This window comes from Cyprinodon variegatus, unplaced genomic scaffold, assembly GCF_000732505.1.
Source record: "Cyprinodon variegatus isolate N-32 unplaced genomic scaffold, C_variegatus-1.0 Scaffold300, whole genome shotgun sequence".
NCBI classification, from domain to species: Eukaryota; Metazoa; Chordata; class Actinopteri; order Cyprinodontiformes; family Cyprinodontidae; genus Cyprinodon; species Cyprinodon variegatus.
Window position 1 is genome coordinate 202,170 of NW_015150753.1, and position 10,898 is coordinate 213,067.

General features: G+C 38.2%; 1 pseudogene; it reads left to right on the top strand.

Moving 5' to 3' along the window:
• The window catches only part of LOC107090574, a 22,726-nt pseudogene extending 14,597 nt beyond the window's left edge, over positions 1-8,129 (top strand).
• Positions 8,130-10,898: the final 2,769 nt, after the last annotated feature.

A 10,898-nucleotide genomic window follows, 5' to 3' on the forward strand; every position in this document is an offset into this window, starting at 1 on the left:
GATATTGATCTGTTTCCGCAGTGGAGAACCCATCCCACTGTGACTTTGTAAAGCTCCGGAACATGCTGATAAGAACGCACATGCACGACTTGAAGGACTCGACTAATGACTGTCACTATGAAAACTACAGGGCCCAGTGTATCCAGAACATGACCAGGTGAGCAAAAACCACATGGTTGCAACATCATGCAACATAGACCTGAGAACTTACCGTTAGAATGCGTCTCAGTAAAACCTCAAACTAATCTGCTATCCTCTTCCATCTGTGAAAATGGGTTGATGTACAAAATGGGAGATGGAAACACTTTTTTTTACATCAACTTTGCTGAAGCTAACTTTTACCTCACATCAGGGGTGGATTTAGAAAATTTTAGGCCCTAGGCAAAGACAGGCAGGGGGCCCTCTGAACTGAGAATACAACACAGAAAAAAGACCCATTATACAGATACAGAAATTTTAATAGAATAGTCTAATAATGTTCTTGGGTTTGTCCCTCTCTTCTTCTCCCTTTTCTTGTTCTTTTCCTCTCTATGTTTTGTACCTTCCTGAGTTCTTAAAAAAGCGACGGCAAAAGTAAATAACCCAGTCCTTCTTTTCACTGTAGACAAGCCATGATCTGCTTATCTGTTCTCCATTTTTCATTTGAATGAAATAATATCTGCATGAATCATGACAGCAGGCAAGATAGAGGAGAGCAGGAAGCGGGGTTACCAATCTACTTGCTCTGGAGAGCAGAGTTCGCTGCTTTTAGATGTTGTTGCCAAAGTCTCCAGTGGCAGAAAGAAATTGCTAGATTTGGTGCTTGGTGCTTTTTTTTAATTAACCCTTTAAAGCCAGATCCAAGAATAAAACAAAACAGAAAATTACTTTTTTGGGTTTGAAGTCTTTATTTGGCATTTTAACAAAATATGTAAAAAGAAAAATCAGAAATACATTTTTGATATTAATAATATATTACCATGCGATAAGTCAAGATTATCTTTTGTGTAGTCTTCTACTGGCTGTTATCAGGTATATCTGATTGTGTACAATAGGATTTTGAGCAAATTTTTTACCATTAAATTATGCAAAAAGTGTCAGACGCGAAACATTTCAGAAACCGTATGTATGAAATATGATACATTTGGCATTACAGGGTCAAAGTGCTAGAGGGGTCTGAAAAGTTGCTAAATATAGAGACAAAAGAGCTAAGTTAGCAACAATGCTCTTCGCATCATTTGTTTTCAAATGGTTTGCTGCTGTCTATTTGGACCTTTCTGAACATGTGCAGCAAATGGACTGATCCAATATGGTGGACACTGAGGGGGGGTGGGGGTGGTGGCTGAGACACACTTAATATTATAAGCGTTCTGATGGCATTTTAGCGAAAGGATTTTTTTTCAAAAGCATAATTAATGTGCACAAATAAGGAATAGCTGTATTAACTATACATGTAAACATGTACATGTATAGTTAATACCTGTACACATGGCTGATCAGCTGACCAGCATCTTTACGGATGTTCTTATTATGCACGTAAACACAGCTGGAAGCAACATCGACATGACTAGCTGAAATGTTAATGTAGGAACAGTTTGCCCAACAGAAACACATTTACTATCCTTACACCTTTATTAACCTTACATTTATTAACTTTACTCCATTACTGATCTGTGTTCAGTGTAGCCTTTACTTCCTGTTACTTGCAGCCATATGTGACGATGTAAAGTGGACTTCAGCATATGAAGACATTGCTCTTTGTGTCACTTGGCTGATTCGCTTCAGACCAAATGGAAACAGCAAATTCGCATTCCCTTTTTATTCAAACTTTTTAAGTTTGATTAAAACTGACATTTTTAGTTTGTTGTAAACACCAGAGTCCTCAGAGGTCAGAGTCCTGCTAGCTGTAGATGGTAACACAGCTGATTCTAATGGTCCAACTGGATTTCAGTGTGTTGAAGAAGGAAAAGAACTAAACGATGCAACTTACAGGCCCTTTAGGACAACTCTGACTTATGCAAAAAGGTTATTTTCCTGTAAAAAAATAGGTTTTCTGCTTTAACTGTGCAGGATTGCTGTCAGATTGATGAACCTTTGCAGAAGAGAGACAAACACACAAAAAATATACTGTCTGAGCAGTTCTAAATGTTCTCTTCTGTTCTGTCAGAGAAACTAGATTTGTAGAAAATCATGTCATAAGGCTGACATTACTGACTTTTCATGGTTTTGTTTTTATACATGAATAATAACCAGAACTGAAAAGTCTTTTAAGGTAGAGGACTGCTTTCACAGCAGGAGGCAGGAAGAAAAAGATCCCCGTGGAAACTGCTCCACATCAGCATCCCTAGTGTGGGATGGATGATGTGCAGATGGAGCTTCTCTGGGAAGTGTCTGCAGATGTGTGGGCGAGAACAGAGCCGGGGTGTAAAAATACCTGCTCAACTTCGGCGTGTGTAACTGTGGGAATGTAACATGATCTATTTAATGCACTTACACAGAAATTTGGGAAAAAAAACATGTAAAACGTTATTTAACCGCAATGGTCCAAATGCATTAATTATTTAGCAGTTACTGGAAAAACATCTTCATCCCACATTGTTGTGATATTCTGATTAAAGGGGTCACAGAATGATTCTATAGGGTATTTGGTGCTGGTCCTCTCTGAATAGGGCGTGTAACATTGGTTGGGCTGAAAATGGTAGATTTACTGTTCTATGAGACCTAATGCAAGCCTGGTTAAAAACCCAAGAATGAAAGGGTGACTAGATGTCCTCTTTTTCCCTGACATGTCCTACTTTTCATACCTAAAAAAATGTTTGGGGGAATTTAAAAATCGTCTGGGATTTTGGTCAACTAAAGTGCAGCAGAACCTAGCCATCAGCTCCGGGGCTGGTCCGGGAACTCTTGCGGATGGGGACCATACCCGACTCGGTGACGGTAGGCGCGGCCCCATGCTTCCCCACGAGCCCCGTTCTTCCCCACGAGCCAACAGCCCCGGAGCTGATGGCTTGGTTCGAATGCCCGGCCCGGTCACCATAGATATGCTAGCATTGCTATCAACAGGTTAGCGACAGAATCATACTTCCAGCTTGCAGTTGTAATGGCCTTACGGTTACAACAGCCTCTCGTTTCAGTAAAAGAGGTTTGGCAAATCCTGCTTTGAACTGTCCAAGATTTTGAAAACTGTCCTTGATAAAATGCTCAGAGCAAATTAACAGCTGAGCATCAAACCTTTTAGTGATCTTCTAAAACACAAAAACAATCCATGCCTGTGGAGTCTTCGGATCGTTGGGAAGATTGAAAATGTTTCCCTTTCTCCGTGCAGCCTGGAACACTGCATTTACGTCCGCCGTTCTGGCTCATTTTCAATAGAGAAACTGCCTGCTTTGTAATTCTTGTAGAAGTAAACCCAACTGTAGGCTAAACAGCTAAACTGGTGTCTTCCATGTAACTCTATTCATGTTCTTGGACCATGAACCAGTGGTCTTGTCTGTATGTCAATTGCGGGGCGTGACAAAAGTACAGGCCAGAACCAAATGATGCAACATCCCCGAATTGACGTCAACTAGGGGCTTTGTTTGAATTCATCCATTTTATGGAATAGAATGGTAATGTGAAATTTGCAGAGAAAGGAGATGTTTCTCTGCACGCCCATTTCACCCACTCAACTATCATTATTCATCTATGACAATGGAAACTCAGTTTTGCATTCTGTGACCCTTTTAAAGCCATTCTAATGGTTTTATTCAGGCCACACCACACCATTCTCCCACCTGCTAAAAATAAGGTTAAATACACATATTTTAAAAGAAATTGACCACTTTTATATCATATTTTGGCTGTGTATTGTCCTGGTGTGTATTTTTGATTTTCAATTCTATTAATGCACTGTTACACATAAAGAGCTGAGAAGAGAATTAGCATGCTGGGTGACCACCTATTTTATATATTTGATGATCCACACAAAAAAAGAGCCTTGAATGGCTCTAAAATGAAATATGTCAAAAAGCCACATCATTTACTTCACTTCATATTTCCTGTAGTTCCTGTTGAAAATTTGTATTTCTAGTTTTAAAATATTGATTTCACTTTATCTAAAATTTAAAATCCCCCACCAAAAAAAAAAAAAAAATCTACTGAAAGGATCAAATGTCTACTACTAGTAAAAGTTGATAAGGTTACATGACCGCGTGACATCACTCCTTTTTGTCGGTCAATGTGAGCTCGTTGGTGGACCGTTTTTTGGCACATGTCACAGTTAAAGCAGGTTCCCAGTTGGCCCTAGTGTAGAACAGTAATGCTTTCAGCTTTAGATCTCTTTCAGATTAACGATCGAATCCTAATTTAGTCCCATGGATTAAGATGCCATTTAAAGTCAGCAGTGACTTTAACGAGCTGGGATTTATCGTCACAGAATGTTGTATTTTTTGCCGTTCTCTTTATCAGATATCAATGATTCGTAGAACAGCGTTTTTAAAGTGCGGGCTGTCATGGGGTTCTAGTGGAAGGGGAAGAAAAATAAGCAAAAAATAAAAAAGAGATAAAACAATTGTTTTATCTTGGAATATAGTATTTTTAAATCATTAAACCTTATCTATAATAATAATATAAAGATTTAAAGCTGAGCATTATAAGCAAACAGACGCAGAATAAAACCTAGAACATTTCTGCAGTGGAAGAGGAGATATGAATGTTTCTGATGGACAGTAAGCCCAGTCCTCCCAGTACACACACACCTGAGAGGTTCTTATGTTTGTTTTATCATCAACAAATGCTTGCCCCTGCCTGTCTTAAATGTAAACATTTGTTATTCAGTGGGAAAATATACAGGGTTTAAAACAAACGTACACTGCCAAACTATGAAATAAAAGTAAGTCAATTTCTTTGGAAATATGTGTTTTTAACCTTATTTTGAGCAGGTCAGAGAATTTGCCAATGGAATTAAAATAAAAAAAATAATACATTTCTCCATTATCCTTTTTCAAGCGTATAATATCTAATTATCAAAAATACTCATTTCATTGGCAGATCACCTCATTTACCTGCTTACATTACAGACAAATACACATATTTTTTTTTACCCGAAAATACACTTTTTTACATTCTTTGTAGGATTGTATGTATGTTTGCAATGAGGGGGTCCCCAGCCAGACCTTATTTATGTTTTTTGGACCACTGCATGGAAAAGTTAAGGTTGCAAAACTTACTGTGCTCTTTTCTGATTGTTGGCTGGACCAAAAAAACATTTAATGTATAACATGTAGAGATCTCCTCTACAAGCCAACAAATGAACTTTTGTCAGGGTTTTTTTTGCTTTCAACAAAAATAACTAACCAGGTAGTAAAAAAAAAGTGGTATATAAAGTGGAAATAAAAAAAAGAAAAAATAGTCCTGAAATGAAACTTTGAAACACTTCTCAATAAAAACAATAGAAGAAATCTAATATAAAAGATTCTATCTAGCAACAAAAATAATACAAATGTCACACTTCAGGCATAGATTGACACTAGGACTGAGCCGTTGGCAGCGCTTGGTGGGTTTATTTTTGTACAATCCAGGTAATCTTGGTCAGACAAGCAGAGGGTCAAAGCCAGGGAATCCAAGGTTGGGGGTTCAGGTTCAGACAGGCAGTAAACAAAGAGAGAAACAAAACAAGCAGGTTAGATCTTGCTAGACTTGGTCTATTTAGTAAAATGGCCTGAATGTGTCACTACTGGGGTTAGACAACAATCTGACGCTGTGCAGGGGGAGGATCTGTCCTTAAATGGCTTCATCTGCTGATTAGGGTGATGGATCAGAGGTGTGTGGGTCACAGCAGAGGAGCTGGTGCGACAAAAAATAATAACCAGCTAGCAACAAAAATGGAAGTGGAAATAGAAAAAGAGAGTAGTCCAGAAATAAAACTTTGGAAATCTTCTCATTAAAAAATCAAATAAAAAATGAAAAAAATAAAATCTAAAAAATCCATCTAATTTCTGTTGGTGTGTAAAGACGTTAGCAGAAACAGTTTATTTGCTCGAGTGTTTGTTTGTAATGGACTGCAGGAGAAAAAAATGTGGTCTGTGAAACACAATATGAAAAGACAGCAATTCAAAAAAATCTAAAAAAATCTAAAAAAAAATTAATATATTAACATTTTAAAACTGTTTTGAAAAAGTTTGAAAAATGAAAGATTAGATTTATTTTTTTCTATTTTTTTTATACAATTTGATAAAACAGCAAATTCATTAGTTTTATTTATTTCTAGGATGTTCTTATCTTTGAACAATAATGCAACAAAACTTACTCAGTAGTTTACAGCAATAAAAATTAAATTTAAGCGCTGATGCAGCAAAAATGGCCTCAGTAGAAGAATTTTCAGTTTTATTTTATGAGATTTTTTCTCTCTCTCTTTGTTCCATGAAAGCAAATATTTTATAATACTGGTATTAAGATATGGTTTTAATGTGTTCATTGCATAGTATTTATGTTTCTGTGGCTCAAACTGTCTATGGTGACAGCGGTGCTAAACAGATGGATTCACTCATTACCTGTATTGTTATCAGGATAAAAATGCTTATCCAATTAAAATATAGGTCCATATTTTTCCCACCTTTAGCTTAGTAAGTAAAAGATGAGAGTTTTCGTTATTAGTGAAGAAATAAGAGACTTAAGTCTCATTATCCCTGAATGGATCTGCAGAAACTGTTTTGTTAAGCAGCAGTCAGACTTCATGCGTACCCCTGTTATTGGTCATAGTGTGTTTGTTTTCTCTATTGCAGTAAGATGAACGCAGATAAGCGGGTGGAGAGCCCCATCCCGATTCTGCCCCTACCCGCCCCGACCGTGGAGACAGAGAAGCTCATCAAGAAGAAAGATGAAGAGGTGAGTGATGGCGGTCAGGCAGGAGGTTTCAGGTCAGGGGTCATCAACCTTTTTTAGGCTTAGAGTCATAGGATGAGCTACCAATACTGACCTATGAGCCGGAGGAGTCAGAGTTCACCTAAACTGAAAGTAATATTTGGAAAATGAATCAAAAAAAAAAAAAACTGGGAAAAACTTGTAAAAATGTAGTTTGCATTTCTTCGTACCCATTAAAAAAAAATTACTTAAAGCCTTTTTCTTAATAAGTGATTTTTCATTTTTCAAATGCTTTTTCTTTGAATTTCCTTTGCTTTCATTAATCCTGGAACAAATTTATCTCCATATATAAAAGGCGTTCATAATGTGACAAATTATGAAATGCTTAAAGTTGTGTGTAATTTTGGTTGGCCAGTTGTTGCCCTGCCTTATGCTGTTCCCATCTCCATGTTTCTGTTTTCATCTCCTGCAGCTGAAGAGGATGCAGCAGATGCTTCAGAAGATGCAGCAACAGATGCACGGGCAGGACCTGTGACCTCTGACCTCTGACCGTCCATTTTACAGCAGCGATAATCTCACACACACAGTTTAATCCTTTCTGCTGCCCTCCTTTCAGGGATGGGGTGAGGACAGAAGTGTTTTTGAATTGGCATGCTTTCTCTTTATTGCAGTCTTTAGCCAAGTGAGTATTGATATAAACCATAAATATTAGGTTAAAGTGACCAGAATGATGCAGTATTTGCTAATGTTGTGGTCAAGACCACACCAACCGGTGCCAAGACCGTATTTACATAAAAGAAAAATAATATTTTGACAGATTTCTTTTGTAAATGAGATCTTGGACCTCAATGAGACAAGCTGTATAATCTGGAGTTATAGGGTTTTTTTTTGCTTTAAAATACAAGCAAAACAATCTTTGTTTTGCTTTTCTCAAAGTAACACATTTCACATCATAGAAAACTTGTTGTGTTTTTGGTCTTGAAAAAGTTCGTGCTAACATAACTGAACTGATAAATCACAATAAACCTTTCATTTCACAGAGAAAGAATGGATCAAGTATAGTCAGTACCATTTAATTTAACACTACATGTCCCTGGGAATGTGAATCTAATTGTCTATAAAATATAAATTGGATGCAAAATAAGAAAACAAAATCTTCTCTGTGTCTGATCCTACGGAACCGTACTGCATTCTCCAGAGAAAAATAAAATCAGACACCTTATCTCATTATTACAAGATCAGTATCTCGTAATTATATAATATTATCTTGTAATTAGATACTGTTCTACAGAACAGTCAAATGTTTCGAGGACGGTTTGAAAAAAAAAATCAAATATATGTCAAATTATTTTAAAAAAGCACAATAATAAATTATTTCACAAAGTTCAAACTTGATTATTTTTCATCGATTAAATAACGTCAAGTCCCAGTAGAGGTGAAGGTAAAAAGTTTTTCTCACCAAAGTTAAATAACTCCTGCAACAACTGTGTAACATTCAGTTTGGTAACTTTGGTTCCCTCTTTAATTCAATTTAATTCAGTTTATTTCCATACCGCCAATTCACATCACATGTCATCTCAAGGCACTTTACAGTTCACCAGATCAAACAGTCAAATTGATTCAGTTTTCTTTTTAAGAAAAACCAGTTCATTGCATCGACCTCGCACTAAGCATGCTTGTAGCGACAGTGGAGAGGAAACCTTCCCTTTTAATAGGAAGAAACCTCCAGTAGAACCAAACAATCACTGATCCACGACCGAATGCGGTCAGGCTCAGGCTAAATCAGGCTCCCTGATTTAGTAGATGGTTGTGCATTTACTGGGTGTGTTGCAGAGGATCTACTAGGGATATATGTGTAGTTAATAAAAGGTGCTGAGGTGGAGACTTTGAGCTACTCTGGAGGATTTGGAAAAGCAGAGTCGATTTTTTATTTACATGCTTAAGGCAGATGCAATTAGCAAAAGGACTTTGCCCAGATGATAAGTGATGTGGAAAGTATGCAAGCAGAAGAGGGAAGAGAGATAATCGTCTCTGTCTGTGAAAAATGACAAAGCAGCATTCAGGATCTGTTCATTTATTTCTGTTTTATTTATCTTTTTGTTAAACTTCTATTTAACCAGGAAGACCTTTTTAGTGATAATCTTTGGTTCCTTGAGATGGCATGTGTTGTGAATTGGTGCTGAACTGAACTGAATTGAACAAGTAACATAAAAAACAAGTTGTTCACACCTAAAGCAGCAAGAGCAAAAAAACACATGTGCTGCTTCATTTCTTGAAGCATCTCTGCTGCTCTACCTGCGTGGTGGAAAAAGTGGGTGTGATGTGCGTTGGGAGGAGCTACCCCATCATCTATTTGCCTGTAACAATGGCAGCTGTATGTGCTGTGATCAGTGGGTAAACAGTAGTTTTAATGTTTTTAAGTGAGAAAGTCCGCCTGAAAACTTCATCTGTGCAGTCAGTTCATCCAGATTGCCACCCTACCCTTCAGATATTATTTCTCCCAATCGGAGCCTCTCAGAGCACCACATACCGGCGGTACGCTGTCACTAGGAATCCCTTTCAACAGCAGCCTCTGGCCCGGTTGCCTCTTCGCGTTTGCAGCGGCGGCTGGAAGGCGTTTTTCATGTACGTAATCCAAACTGTAGGCACCAGGATAATTAAAGTGAACATGTTTTGCCATCATTTTGCCATTTTAAGTTAATTTAGGCGTTAATAAACTGTTTCAGTGGAGTGATCATAGCGCTCTGCATCAGCAGCGCTGTGTCTGTCTCCCTGCCAGCTCCCAGATCAGCTTCTCTGATTGGTTGATGTGGCGCGTCCAGCAGCAAAAGTTCAATTTTTCCATCTCCAGCAGCTGCTGAGTTTACAGCACATCCCGCGTGTCAGATGCTCAAAAGCTCACGATGCGCTGCTTCAGCTGCTCCAAACGCATTGTGTGACATTGTACTGCACCTGGATGTGCGTAAACCATTGACTTTGCATGTAAACTTGTTTCTCCTACTGCCTCTGCTGCTTTAGGTCTGAACGTAGCATTAGTGTTACCCTTTTTTGTTTATTTCAGGACCATTAAGCCTGTTTCAAAGTTCAACCGTCTAATTCAAACTAAGCTGTCTCTTTCTAATGGAAAGGTGACTGGTTAAGATGCAGGGAAACAAAGCAAGGCTCCAAAATGTGATAAAAAGTAAAATGATAGAACATCAATTTAGAAGGATAGTATCTTCAATGAACCAAATAACTAAATATCCTCACATAAATTGAAATGTTTAATTTGGGTTCAAATGTTAGACCCTCAAGGTAAGCATTGACAAGGGTCAAACACGGTGGTGGTAGCATCACATGAAGTTATATTTGTCATAAAACAGGACAGATGGACCCAGTATTCAATGTGAGGCTCAGATGCAGACGGAGGCTCAGATACAGACAAAGGCTCAGATGCAGACGGGCAGGCTCAGTGGTAGAGGGAAGCAGAGACGAGACGTGGTACCAGGATTTTTAGCAGGACTTTAAACTGGTCTCCTCCTTGGAGCCAGGCTTACGGGAATAAAACTGACCCTCTCCGCGTTCCGAGCCAAAACCCTGAGGGCTCCATTGAGATGGACAGGGAAATGATCAAAAGACAGGACAAACACTAAAACCCGCTCACTCAACTGGCCGCCGGGAACCAGTACATGTACCATAGAATAAACTAAACAGACAAACTAACATGCATGCACAAACAGACAGCAAACAATCATCTGGCCAAGATAAATCGGGCTTACCTGAATATTAAGCAACAGGCACAGGTGGATGAGATGCGGGATAATTAGAAAACTGGGCGGAGTTCGGCAGGTGAGTGAAATGAACAATTAAGGTGAGCTATCAGGGCAGATCTGAAATCAGGCTCTGATTGTTTTTTTCATTATAACTATACAAGCCAGTTTTGGTTGTTGTTAAATCTGTTTATTTTATTATACATGTTTGAAATCCAAGTAGACTTTACTATGTATTTTTAGAAGTATTTATTTATTTGGTAGGTAAAGACCAGATAACCTGACCTTCATGAAGGCTTGTGGCTGCAGTTCCTGCAGAATAACTGAAAC